The 15,189-nt window shown below is 35.9% G+C and overlaps 1 pseudogene; it reads left to right on the forward strand.

Moving 5' to 3' along the window:
• The first annotated feature begins 3,857 nt into the window (after positions 1-3,857).
• Positions 3,858-3,971, forward strand: LOC115937207 (5S ribosomal RNA; annotated as a pseudogene).
• Positions 3,972-15,189: the final 11,218 nt, after the last annotated feature.

Below are 15,189 nucleotides of genomic sequence, written 5' to 3' on the forward strand. Positions count from 1 at the left end.
TATATGAATTGTTAATATTATACTATTAGATTCTTATATTTTAAAAGGATAATGAAATAAGTTCTATTTCTAGTTTTGATGCTTTGTCTTCTAAAGTTTTTTTTTTTTCTGTTTCTGGAAAGAATAATTCAGGGCCTGGTTTCTCCTCACTTTTGGTATAAATATTTCCTAGAACATGGATTTCCAACCCTGGATTTGCATAAGGGCTGCTCATAGCAGAGATTCAAATTTACTCTGTGATTGAACGCATGCGTGTATTGATTATTTTAATGTTTCACAGGTGATTCTGGTGAAGAGATTTGAAACAGCTGTTCTAGATTTAAGTTATAATAGATACCAAAGCTCTGGCTTCTAAAATGAAAAAAATGAATCATTTTTACTAGATCCAACTTATTTGCAAGGGGTTGTATATAACCTAGATTAGGGAGTCACATCCATCAGTGAGTAGTTCCTTTATTAAAGTATCTTGTATGAATCATTGGGTAAACTCTGTTTCTTGCTGAGATCATTCCCAATGGAAGTATTTTTGAAATTCAATTACTGAAAACCTGCTACTGTCTATTTGCCATGATAACAGTAGAAGATTATGTTGGCATAAAAAATGCTGATGTAATCTGCCAGATTCCATAATTTCCATCACTTGCACTATGTAAATTTCCCTCTTTCATTGTTCCAGTAAGATAAAAATTTGGATTAAAAATTGAGACAGATGTTTCAAAATGTTTCAAAAATGTGATTTTCAAACATTAAGTCAAATATTTAATTTGAATCAAGTGTTATATTTCCCCCTAGTATCACACCAAAGACAGAGAAATGATTTATACATAGAATTTCATAAACACCATAGTGACAATAAGGTTTTTTCATTCTACCTCCTCATACACTATATTAAATATTAGTGAATTCCAGGGCACCTGGCTGGATCAGTTGATGGAGCATGAAACTCTTGATCTTGGGGTTGTGACTTTAAGCCCCATGTTGGGTGTAGAGATTACTTAAAAATAAAATATTTAAAAAAAATAAATGTTAGTGAATTCCTATAAAGTACAATAGTGGGCAGATTTGTGAGAAAGCTGTGAGCCATAGGAAGGTCCATGCCTATGTAAGAGATCAAGGTAAACAAGGACTGAGAAAAAGCCATTGGATTTGACATGGCACATACAGTAATTGGTTTTCAGTGAGTGTTAACATTTGGGGGGGCAACTCCTGTTTGTGGTAGTTAAGAGCAGTGTTTTCTCTGACTCCCTATTTATACTGGAGAGTGTTTATCACTTTCTTAACATAAGTGCTCTGGAATGCTTCTATTATGGCATGAATTACCTTCTTTGGAAGCATTATGGCTGTTTCCCCTTTCTTCTTCTCACAGCTGTTCAGCTGTGTGTACCACTAGGTAGCTACCAGGAAGGAATAAAAAGCTCAGGAAATATGAATCTAGATGCTACTCAATTGCTAACCACTTATGGCAGCCCTCTTTACTCTGTTTATACTTTTGATTTTTCAGAACTGGATTTACTTTCATCAAATATGGGAAGGGATAGCACAGTCTTTTTTTTTTTTTTTAAGATTTTATTTGTTTATTTAAGAGAGAGCATAAACGGGGTGGGGGCGGAGAGGGAAAAGCAGTCTCCCTGGTGAGAAGGGAGCCCGAAGCGCGGCTTGATCCCAGGACCCTGGGATCATGACCAGAGCTAAAGGCAGATGCTTAACTGACTGAGTCACCCAGGCACCCCAGCATAGTCTTATCTTCGATTGATTTGAATTTTATTGGGTTCATATAATAATAAATGTATTTATTTTTAGTTTTAAAAAAAACTTACCAAAATGCACGTATTTAACGCATACATATTGGTGAGTTTCAACACATGCAAACATTTCCATACTCAACGTGGTAAACATATCAATCACTTCCAAAATTTCTTTGTGTTCTTTTTTGTGTGTTTGTTTTGTTTGCTTGTTTTTGTGGGAAGAACACTTAAAATGAGAACTATCCTCAACATATTTTAGTGTGCATAATATCATGTTGTTAAATATATGTACTATGATATACAGCAGATAGCTAGAACATACTTATTTTGCATAAATGGACCTTTATACCCACTGAGCAATAATTGCCCCTCATTCTTCCATTCTCTCAGCTCCTAACAGCGACCATTTTATTGTCTTTGTCTATAAGTTTGACTATTTTCGGTATGTCATGTAAGTGGAATGTAGTATTTGTCCTTCTGTGACTGGCTAATTTCACTTAGTGTAATATTCCCTAGGTTCATCTATGTTGACACAAATGATAGGATGTCCATTTTTTAAGGCTAAATAATATTCCATTGTATGTATACACCACATTTTCTTGTCCATTTAACTGTTGCTGGACTTTTGGGTTGTTTTTTTTTTTTCTTAGTTTCAGAGGTAGAATTTAGTGATTCATCAGTTGCATATAACACTTCGTGCTTATTACATCAAGTGCCCTCACTAATGCCTATCACCCAATTATCTCTTTCTCCCACCCAACTCCCCTCCAGCAAACCTCAGTTTGTTTCCTAGAGTTTAGCGTCTCATGGTTTGCCTCCCTCTCAATTTTCATCTTATTTTATTTTTCCTTCCCTTCCACTGTGTTCATCAGTTTTGTTTCTTAAGTTCCACATATAAGTGAAATCATACGGTATTTGTTTTTCCCAGACTGACTTACTTCACTTAGCATAATACCCTCTAGTTTCATCCATGTTGTTGCAAATGGCAAGATTTCATTCTTATTGATGGCTGAGTAATATTCCATTGCATGTATATGCAATTTCTCCTTTATTGATTCATCTGTGGATGGACATCTGGGTCCTTTCCAAATTTTGGCTATTGTGGACATTACTGCTATAAACATTGGGGTGCATGTGCCCCTTTGAATCTGTACTTTTGTATCCTTTGGGTAAATACCTAGTAGTGCCAATTGCTGGATCATAGGGTGATTCTATTTTTAACTTTTTGAGGAACCTCCATACTGGTTTCCAGAGTGGCTGCACCAGTTTGCATTTCCACCAACAGTGTAAGAGGGTTCCCCTTACTCTGCATCCTCGCCAACATCTGTTGTTTCCTGAGTTGTTAATTTTAGCCATTCTGACTGGTCTGAGGTTGTATCTCATTGTGGTTTTGATTTGTATTTCCCTGATGCCAAATGATGAGCATTTTTTTATGTGTTTGTTGGCCATTTGTATGTCTTCTCTGGAGAAATGTCTGTTCATGTCTTCTGCCCTTTTCTTAACTGGATTTTTTGTTTTTTGGACGTTGAGTTTGATAAGTTTTTTATAGGTTTTGGGCACTAGCCCTTTATCTGATAACTCCTTTGTAAATATCTTCTCCCATTCCGTAGGTTGCCTTTTAGTTTTCTTTACTGTTTCCTTTGCTGTGCAAAAGCTTTTTATCTTGGTGAAGTCCCAGTAGTTCATTTTGCTTTTGTTTCTCTTGCCTTTGGAGACGTGTCTAGCAAGAAGTTGCTGTGGCCCAGGTCACAGAGGTTGCTGCCTGTGTTCTCCTCTAGGATTTTGATGGATTCCTGTCTCACGTTTAGTCTTTCAAACATTTTTTTTTTTAAGATTTTATTTACTTATTTGACAGAGACACAGCAAGAGAGGGAACACAAGCAGGGGGAGTGGGAGAGGGAGAAGCAGGTCTTCCACTGAGCAGAGAGCCCGACGTGGGGCTCAATCCCAGGACCCTGGGATCATGACCTGAGCCAAAGGCAGCTGCTTAATGACTGAGCCACCAAGGCACCCCAAGTCATTCAACCATTTTGAGTTTATTTTTATGTATGGTGTAAGACAGTGGTCCATTTTCATTATTCAGCATGTGATTGTCCAATGTTCCCCTCACCAGTCTACGGCCATACCACCCTGAACGCACCCGATCTCATCTGATCTCGGAAGCTAAGCAGGGTCGGGCCTGGTTAGTACTTGGATGGGAGACCAATGTTCCCCGTACCATTGTTGAAGAGACTATCTTTTTTCCATTGGGTATTCTTTCCTGCTTTGTTGAAGATTAGTAGACCATAGAGTTGAGGGTCTATTTCTGGGTTCTCTATTCTGTTCCATTGATATTTAAAAACTTTTATTCATTGATCGTTTTCCAACCAGATTTCAGTAGGGCAAGTAACATAAAATGCACTTACTTAGAATGCACTCTTGCCTGTGTTCCACTTTTGTGAAGAAAAACCATTCTTTACTTGATCATTTCTTTTATCATTATTCTATTTCTTCAAACTCTAAGTGCAATGATAGCCAGTAGTATGCAACTTAAAACTTAAAATAATGTTGTTTTATATATTTCACGCTTCGTATTTCCAGTCCTAAATTGACAGTTAGTTTGTATACTTAAGATGAGCATCATATTTTGTGCATTCTTCTGAATAACACTCTATATCTAATTCAGTTTTGAACACAATGTAGTTATTAAATTCTTAAATAATTCATTTTATTTCTGCTTATTAGGAAATTAATGGTCATTATTGGTTGGCCTGGATATATTTTGTTTCAAAAGTATATTCCATTCAGTTATGACATTATTTCATATGTATGGCAGGAAAAACATTAGATTTTTATACAACTTTCAATATCACAGTTGAAAAATTTTGAATATTTTTTATAAATACGTAGACTCATACGTGATACTTTTGGTTATTTTTCTATATATTCCAATCATTTTTTTTTTTTTTTACAAATAGAAACATCAGCAGTTAGCAAGATGAAGCTATTTTTTTTTTTTACAAACAGAAACATTCCCTGATATTTTCCAAAGTTGAGAATATATATATATTGTCAAGTAAAAATGTATTTTATTTTGTTCAAATTTAAAAGAATCTTATTATCAGTTGTTCCAAAATATTTATTGTAAAAAACAAAAACAAAAACAAAAAAGAACAAATAGAGAGTTTATTTTTTTCACAGACAGGAAGAAAAGAAACATACTATGCCCTCAATTTGATGTATCATGTTCATTTGAAAAAAGTAATAGCTGGATTCTTCAATTAAAAAATTCAATGTATCCAAACCCAACTTATTTTATCAATTCTCTTAAATACTGTATTACTATCTAGCAGAACATCTTTGGGACTTGTTGATGTTTCAACAATGACAAATTCCTCATAAAGATATATTAATATTGTGATAAAGAAAAACGAATTGTAGCCATTTCTATCAGTATCTTGATATAAATTTTAAAATACAAATTTCAGACATTTCTCAATGCACCTATAGAGTGATTGTGTAGCTTTTTTTTAAAATTAGAATGAACCCACATCAAAGTTTTTTTTCTTCTTTCAGTGGTGAAGTAATATTAGTTTGTGGGGTACTTTAAAAATTCTTATTGGCTAAATTAATTTCTATAATGTTACTGTCTTCATTTACATGAACAAATATGTCACACTTACTCTTTCTCTATATAAATAAAAAACATTCTATAATTTTTGGCTTCTCAATGTTTCTTGCTTTTCTACTAACTGTAAGATATTACCTATATATTAGAATATATCAGTACTTTATGAAATCTCCCACTCAGTACCTGCTCTTTTTTTTTTTTAAGATTTTTTATTTATTTATCTGACAGATAGAGAGACAGCGAGAGAGGAAACACAAGCAGGAGGAGTGGGAGAGGGAGAAGCAGGCTTCCCGCTGAGCAGGGAGCCCGATGCGGGGCTCGATCCCATGACCCTGGGATCATGACCTGAGCTGAAGGCAGACGCTTAACGACTGAGCCACCCAGGTGCCCCAACACCTGCTCTTTAATGGTTTTACTCAACCACATTTCAACTTAGGATGTCCTGACATATCTATTTCTTTTTTTTTAAAGATTTTATTTATTTATTTGAGAGAGAGAGAGAGAAAGGGAGTGAGCACAAGCAGTGGGGAGGAGCAGAGGGAGAGAGAGAAGCAGATTCCCCACTGAGCAGGGAGCCCTAGGTGGGGCTTGGTCCCAGGACCCCGAGATCATGACCTGAGCCAAAGACAGATGCTTAGCCAACTGAACCACCCAGGCATCCCCTGACATATGTACTCTTTGCTGTGCATGTCCCAAAAACTATACTAGCAGTCTTTATTTTACTAACAGTAATTATTTTTGCTAAAGATTAGTTCTGAGATGTTTATGCTTTTCATATTCACTGTAACATTTTTTATTTCAATAAAAAACTAGACAAGAGATTTTAAATAGTCAAATATACTAAAGTTACAATGGGAACTTCAAGTTGTTACAGGAAGCACTCAGCTAAAAGCTTTATTACTACTTGTTGAGGCTGGTACGCAGCAAGCATTCACTCGCTATTGAATTAGACAAACGATAAATCACACTTCCTTCACCATAACAGAAATTTCCTGGGTATGTGACCCAGTCTATATCATCAAGCCTGATCATCATTCCTTGATATTCCACAAAAGTCTTTTCTCAGACAACTTCCCACATTTTCCTGAAGATAGGGTCACTGTATTTATGTCTTACATTTATTATCTGTCACTTAGTAAACAGTGGTACCCAAATAGAACATATTTTCCACTTGGGAAAAATCTTAAATTTGTGCAACTTACCTAACACAAAAGTCTGTTATCTCAACATTCATTAAAATTTAAATTCATAATCTATACACATTCTGAAATATCCTTTTTCAAGTAAAGAATGAAATTTATAGGTATTTATCTATCCAGCTGCTAGTTTCTTTTTCCTGTTGCTTACTGATGTTTCTTCTCCTATTTGCCTAGAAACAGTTTTCCATAATTTTGCTTTTTGATATTTTTTCCAGGCATATTCAGCTGTGTCTTAGACTTTGGGTGATGACTATCTTGTGATGAATTATTTCTTCTCAGACTCATCATAAAATACCCTTACTATTATAGGAATATAAAATTTCAATGCTTTTCACCATTTTCTCTAGCACCCTGACAAGCATCCATGGCTTGTCTTGCCTCTTTTTTCTTTTCTTTTTTTTCTTTTTCTTCTTAGAATTACTTTGAACTCAGTCATACCTAGTATAGTAAGGAACACACATCTATTTGTAATAGGTTCAAAATATTTTCTCATTTCAGAGTAGTATCATTCTCCACTTAACATGTCAATTCATTTAGAAGAAAGACATTTTCTAAAAGTATATAGTACTACATGTTTAAAAAATTTATTCCCTAGGGCGCCTGGGTGGCTCAGGTGGTTAAGCCTCTGCCTTCGGCTCGGGTTGTGATCCCGGGGTCCTGGGATCGAGTCCCGCATCGGGCTCTCTGCTCCTTGGGAGCCTGCTTCTCCCTCTGCCTCTCTCTCTCTCTCTAAAAAAAAAAAAAAATATATATATATATATATATATATATTCCCTAAAATGAATCAGCAATCTTTATGGGCAGCCAGTAATAAAGTACATTCTAGAGTGAAAAAAAAAATACTTTCAGTTATTCGGGCAGCACTGCCTTTGCCTCCTGCTGAGCTTGCCCCCTGCCGTGCTATGCTACAGCACACAGTGGCTAATGAGTTATGAAGATGCCAAGCATCCTTGCCTCAGTGAGAGCACAGACCGCATGTGTTGAATAGTGTCTTCCAAAAATCCATGTCTACTCAGACCTCAGAATGTGACTTTATTTGGAGATAGTGTCTTCGAATTACTATATGAGTTAATATAAGGATCGAGGTAAGATTGTTCTGGTTTAGCGTTGGTTCTAAATGCAATGAAAGTCTCCTTATAAGAGACAGAAAAGGACACACAGAGACACACAGAAACACAGGGAAGACAATGCAAAGGTGGAGACAGAGATGCAGTGATGTATCTACAAGTCAAGAAACTCCAAGGATTTTAAGCAAGCACCAAAAGCTAAGAGATAAACAGGGGACAATTCTTCTCTTAGAGCCACTGGAAGGAACCAGCCTTGAGGACACTCTGATTTCAGACTCCTGGCCTCCTGAATTGTGATGGAGTCATATTTCTCTTGTTTTAAGACATCCTGTTTGTAGTAATTTGTTATGGAGCTCTAGGAAAGTAATGCAGATGCCTACTGAGATTTGTGGACACAAATTCAGCATGAAAGAAAACACTGTCACTGTGGTTTCTCTTTAATAACATCAAGTAGTGTTAAGTACAGAGGAAAAGGAACAACTGCAATAGTAATAACAGTAATAGTAATAAACATTTATTAATGCTGTAGCGAAGGAATTCATATTCCCTCTAAAGCTTCACATACCCAGAGCCTGGAGATAAAATAGATATTGCTCCCCATTGTTTTTCCCAAAGTGTTTTCTCATCCACTCTTATGCCATCGCACTTTGCTATTTGTGATGTCTTGGTGTTGCTGCCAAAAACAGGGATACAGACCTTAGTCATGTATCTTATTCCTAGACAAATTTAGCAATTTTTCCCTGTCTTCTTTCCACATTCATATCCTTCACTACTTCTGTGGCTTTAACTTCTACACTGGACAAGTCAGGCACTTGGTTCTAATTATATTTATTAACCCCGTTACACTCATCCTCTTACATGGTTATGTTTTTTATGTTTGTTTGTTTGGGGTTTTTTTGTTTGTTTTTTTGTTTTTTAAGTAGAATCCATACCCAGCATGGAGCCCAACATGGAGCTTGAATTCACAACCCTGAGATCAAGACCTGAGCTGAGATCAAGAGTCAGATGCTTGATCGACTGGGCCACCCAGGCACCACCCCCAATGGTTATATTCTTGATGGTCATATCACTGCAATACTATAAAACCATGAAAAGAAAAAAATCTCACTTTCAGGTATCAATCTCCCAGCCCTTCAGCTCAAATACACCAGCACTATTCTTCTAGTTTTTCTTTGACTTTCTTAAGACCTTGATCACACTGACATCTCGTTTCTTCTGTCATGAAGCATCTACTCCTATGCCTTCACTTTCCTCCTTGATGAGACTTAACAACAGTTAATTTCATGGCAAATCATTACACTCTGTTCTTTCATCCTGATGCACAACTTTATCATGTCATTTTCTCTGTTTGACATATATTTTTTGTACTTATCCAACACACCTCCAATATATCATCCAATCATAAACTAGAAAGACTTGCTATCTCTTTCCTATATACCAATTATAAAATGGTAGAAGAAAAATAGGGTAACAGGAATAAATATTTTCATTTATAAGATAAAGAATAAGTGGCACAGAGCAGTCAGTAATCCACAGCATATATGAATTTCTGTTCAGCTCCGATTCCCTGGTTCTGCTTTCAGGATATCAAAGTTTCATCTATTGTTTCCATAGTTCTTGATTCTGCTATCTGCACATGGGGGTATCTTTTCCACCATTCCTCTTCTAAATAGAGCATTGGAAAACATCACACCCCCCACTTATTTTTCAGTTTATCAGCTTTTTCACATGGTTTCCTGTCTCTAAAAATTTGGAGATCCAGAATTGTTTTTGCTTTGTTTGTTTTTAATCTCAAACAATCTTGTTTTCTTATATTCCAGGCCAGAGGTGATTTGCTCCATCAGTAGCTCAAACAAATTGTGGATATTCTATGTATTTGATTGCAGTCAAGTTTTATGTACAGTCTCATCCACAATTCATATGAAACACAACTCTCTAACTATGGTACCTGAATTGAATCAGGCTTCTGTGGGATCATGACCTCAAACTTTCCAGGAGTCTTTTATTTCCAATTGAAAAGATTTAGTAGATATACTTTTGATCTTTTCAGAATAGATATAATTTTGATCTTTTCAGAATACTTCTAAATGGATTAGCTAGGTCTTTACTCTCAGGCCATATTTTACTGCAGCCCCTTGCATTTGGCATTTTTCCTAACTCTGTTACAATGGCCACATTTTTGAATTGGCGAAAAGCACCTTCTTTTCAATCATGCAATTTCTGAACTGTTTATATTCTCTCTAAATTCTGCTGACGCAATGGTGTCATGTCTTTCTTATAGTATAATACAACCACATACAGTCAGTTAGCAACCAACTCATATTTTAACATTCTGTCATGAATTTTTTTCTTACAGAACTAAAAATTTTTAGATAGATGTTATCTTCTTCCAAGTTAAGATAGGTGACAGTTTTACTAAATATTTTGCCACTACTTAACACAGAGAACCATTTTCCAGATTTCTATAACAGTTGTCTTGCTGCCCAATACTGGTTATTTATTTTTATTTTTTTGTAAGATTTTATTTATTTGAGAGAGAGAGCACCCGAGGGGTAGAGGGAGAGAATCTTCAAGCAGACTCCCCGCTGAGTGGGGAGCCCGATGTGGGGCTGGATTCCCGGGCCCACGAGATCATGACCTGAGCCGAAACCAACAGTTGGATGTGCAACCAGCTGAGCCACACAGGTTTCCCCTTACCACTGGTTTTTAATGTAAATATCACATTAATTTTGATATTTATTATATTTGTGACAACTTCTGTATCATCAGATATATTCACAGTAATGCTATACAATAAATTACTCAGAAACTTAGTGTTATGCAACTATAAGCACAAATTTCTTTTTCAGGTCTTTCTTATTCAGCTGCTTAAAAGAGCAATAGATTGTTATTTCTTGTGATTCTGTGTATTGCCTGAAGTGTTTCTCAGCTGGTTTTGTTTGGGCTAAGTTATGCAATTGGATAAACTAAGTGCTGTACTCAATAAGAACTGCCAGGACAGCTGGTCCTATCATTTATCCTGTAGTTCTTCACAACGTTAAAAATTTGGGGTAGCATTCCACGAGGACAAAAGCTGAAGCTTCGAGGTTCCTTAAAGCTGAGTTTCTTACTTCTATCTCTTTTTACTGCTCAAAGGAAGTAAAGAAGATAGCCCAAACTTAAAAGGAAGGAAAACAGACCTACTAAATTGAGTAAGAAAAGGACAAAGCCACTTATCAAATGAAGATGGAAGGAACTGATATGCTTATCTTTGAAAACAATTTACTACAGCTATTTTTGTTCCATTGCATCTCCATGATCTCATCAATTTTGAAATACACACACACAGAATTTATAATGCACATACTAGCGCTGGTGTATTTGTTGCTGTTGTATTGAATCTGTCAATGGGGAGATAATTGACTTATTTAAATATTAGTTGTTCAATTCATGAACATGATGTATCTTCTCATATATTTTGGCCATTTTTTAATTCCTTCCAACAATGTTCAAAATGTTCACTAAAGAAGCCTACTAAGCATTTTCTTAAATGTGTTTTTTTTTCAAGATTTCCAATAAATAATTAAATTAATTCCTAGCAGATTTTCCTAGTTTTTACATTTTTTTTCTTTTGTAAGTTTTGGTAAGTTGCTTTATTTGAAGTATTTGTCCATATCGTCAACATTCCAAAATTGTTGGTAGATAATACACCTGTAAATGTCTGTCCCCTTTTTTTACCCTGATACTTCATAGTTTTTTTGTTTCAGTCTCTGTGTGTATCACTGTCTCTCTTCCAGAACCTTATCCTTTGCTCTTTCTTGAAATTAGATTATCTTTTATCTGTTGTTTAAGCTTTTCAATGAACCAACTTGGCCTTTTCAATTTTTGCTGTTGCATGTTCATTTTCTATTTTATTGATTTCTCTCTATGTCTTTAATATTATTTTAATATTATTTACTTCTCATCTTGCTTTTCTTTTCTTTCTTTTTTTTAGCTTATGGAGATAAAAACTTTGTGGCCTATAATGTTCTAATAGATACCATTTAATGCTATAAATATTTTTTTATGCACCGCTTTATCTTTATTTCAAAAGTTTTACTTCTACATGTATTCACTGCCTACTTAAAATCTCTTTAAAATGATTTTTTTTTCTTTTTTGACTCACAGGTTATTTAGAATTATATTACTATTAGCAAGAATTTGGAGATTGTCTAGTTATAAATTAAAAGTTGATTTACTTGTCATGATGAACACTGGGTGATGTATGGAATTTTTGAAACACTATATTGTACACCTGAAACTAATATGATACTGTGTGTTAACTGCACTGGAATTTAAGAAAAAATAAAAGTTGCTGTAAATTTGTAGCTTAATTTCACTTTGTTGAGTATTCTCTGAAATAAGTCAACACTTTGAAATTTGTTGAGAAATATTAATGTCCCAATATGTAGTTTCCTATGGTAATTGTCCCATGTGCATTTGAAAACAATGCAAATCTCTTATTCTTAAGTGTAGTTTGATATGTATCAATTAGGCCAAGTTTTCAACTGTATTCATCAGATGTTTTTTTTATTAGTAGTGTTGTACCTGCTTCTTCAATCAGCTATTTTGAGAGTGTTGAAGTATCCCACTATGATTGTAAATTTGTCTATTTCTCTTTATAGTGTTTTCAATTGTTTCTTTTTATTATATGTTAAAGTTAAGTTATTGGTTCCATTATAAGACATGCAAATCTGCACTTGAAATGAATTTGTGGTGTATAAAAAACACTATGCATTTTCAAAACCCACAGAACTTTACAGCATTAAGCGTGAACCATAAAAGCTTAATATATGTAAATTAAAAAATCAACCAGGAGATCAGGAGGTCCCAGGATGGAATGCTGACTGAGAAAAAAAGAGTCCAACATTATTAAAAAATACATCATCACATCACCAAAAATGAGTGAAGAAAAAAGTGCTGACCTAAGTAACTATGGAACATTGTGTTTCAGCTGGAAACTATAAGTCAAAAAACAAAGAAAAAAGAACTATACATAAACACTGTAGTTGGTAAAGTTTTGTATCACAAGAATAAAGGCCAAACTCGACTGCCAACTATATTCTGGTATCAAACATGCAAGTAGGTGGATGGCAAATATTGGGAGCCAGTTTATTCACTTTCACAGAAGGAAGTTTCAGATAACCAAGAAGGGAAAGCACAGTAAACCATGTGGTAATGGACTAGAATTGGGATACATTAGTATGAACTTGTATATAGCTTACTATAGATTCGTAGGTACAGATTAATAGATACATAAATAATTATGTGTGTGTGTGTGTGCATGCACATGTGTATGTACGTTATAGTATATTCTCTCCACTGGAGGCCTGGATGCAATAATATTCTACCCCATAAGAAACATACTCAGCACTCAAATCTTAAATTCCAATACCATTCCCCCTAAAAAAGAACCAAATCTCCTTAGAGAAATAGTTGATTCTAGACCTGGGTAGGGAATATACAAGATAAGCCTAGGATATCTTGAGCTACCATAGAATAAAATAAGGAAAGGCCAAAAAAAAAAAGTAGGGTATGTAAAAGGAGAACAGGAGCCCAGTGAAAATATTTCAAATGGCAAGAGCTAAGGAAATTTGAGAAACAAATGAATAAATAATGTAGCAGTGAATTATAGCTCAAAGTATAAAATATATATCCATGAGTTTATATAAATGAAAAATTTAAGAAATAAATGGATGGAGAAGAGATAAATCTCCTATCCAGAAGAACTCCAAATAATTTATATAAATACTCTCTTCTCAGAAAGTTGGAGCTTAACTCTTATTCTTTAAGTGTAGGCTGTGTATAATTACTTGCTTTCAAATAGTAAATTATAAGTCTTCAGCTCCCTTTAGCAGTCCATATGGCATTCAGTTTGATTGAATACATATGAGTTATTTTCTACCTTACTTAGTTTTTTTTTTTTTTTCCACTTATCCTTCAATGGGTGAAGGCAGGTGTCTGTCTCCACTTTAGAAAAGCTGCCTCTAGCTCACTGTTTTCACAATATGCAATGCTCCTCTCTTCACCTTGTCTACAAGTCTCTTCATTTCACAAGTGTTTAGGTACTTCACTCCCACTTCTCTACAACTTCCAATTCTGTTTTAAACTGTTCTCCTTTTCTGCTTCCATGTAGCAGGTGCCTTCATGAACTACCCCGATTTCCCTTTGTACTAGAAACTACCTCTCAGAGGTAACCGACCTAATAGGATGGTAGAATGGTCAATAACACACTGGAATGGACTACAGTTACATCACCAGTTCAGAAGAAATCCCATGAAGGTACAGAGTTTTCTCTTGAAAGGTAAAGCAGATACTTTGAATCAACAACCAATATATGGCAGCTAGAATACATGAATCTGTGAGTTAAAGGGTTAAGGGAGTAGGAAAACCTCTTGCCATTAAACCCAATAACCACCCACAGAATTGCCGCTTCTTGCCCTCAAAACTTCTTCTTTTTTTTTTTTTTAAAGATTTTATTTATTTATTTGAGAGAGAGAATGAGAGAGAGAGAGCATGAAAGGGGGGAGGGTCAGAGAGAGAGGCAGACTCCCCGCTGAGCAGGGAGCCCGACGTGGGACTCGATCCAGGGACTCCAGGATCATGACCTGAGCCGAAGGCAGTCGCTTAACCAACTGAGCCACCCAGGCGCCCATCATATGGATGGTTTCTGTGATTCATCCTGCATAACAGACCACCCCCACCTGCACATATGCAGGCAGGCTAAAGAATGTTATCTGTGAGATTTGTGCTGTGTAAGTGATCTTGGGAGCCTGGTTAGTTGACATTAGCTGGCCTCCATGTCAGAACTGGCCCTTTTGGTCTGGACGTCAAGAGCTGTAAATCTTGCCTTACATCTCCGCCAGCTCCAGACTGGGCTGGACCCCAAGAATGGCCTCTGGGAGGAGAGGCAAGCACACCTAGCCCAGGTTCCTTGAATATGTAAAGACATGATTAACATAGAAATGCAGCTCACTCCAAACCTCACGTAGGCAAACAAATGTTTAACTTCAGACCCCATCATTTCCTGATGGCCCTTCTGGGGGTGGGCAGTTGGAAGTCTCAGCTGAGTAGAGAATGCTCAGCCCACGCCTCTCCATCAGGACTCCATCGGGACTCCAGCCTGGTTGTCTCAATGGGGCTTCCCCAGCTAATGAGGTTGGACGCTGTAAGTACCTGATTTGATGTAACTGTCTTATTCTCCTTTACTGCTTACTATTGCCCTCATCTATACATAGATTTCCCCTCACTTCTTTCTGTTTCTCTTAGATTTTTAAAATATCAATAAAGTGTTTTTTTTCCCCCCCTTCGAAACCAAAAGCACGGCTGCTGTGAATCTTTTCTTCAGAACAAGAACAAAGAAAACAGAATAGACTGTGAAAGAAGGGAGTTATGACAAACTTCAGCCTTATTAACAAACAATGAATTCTATAGCAGTGATCTGTCATTTGCAGTAGACTGCTTTTTGTAATGTAGACTGTTACATCCACGGCCTCCAATGGCCAACACTTCCTAATATTCATATCTCTGACTAGTTTCCTTCACATTGA

This window comes from Leptonychotes weddellii, chromosome 2, assembly GCF_054177405.1.
Source record: "Leptonychotes weddellii isolate Sample4059 chromosome 2, ASM5417740v2, whole genome shotgun sequence".
Lineage (NCBI taxonomy): Eukaryota > Metazoa > Chordata > Mammalia > Carnivora > Phocidae > Leptonychotes > Leptonychotes weddellii.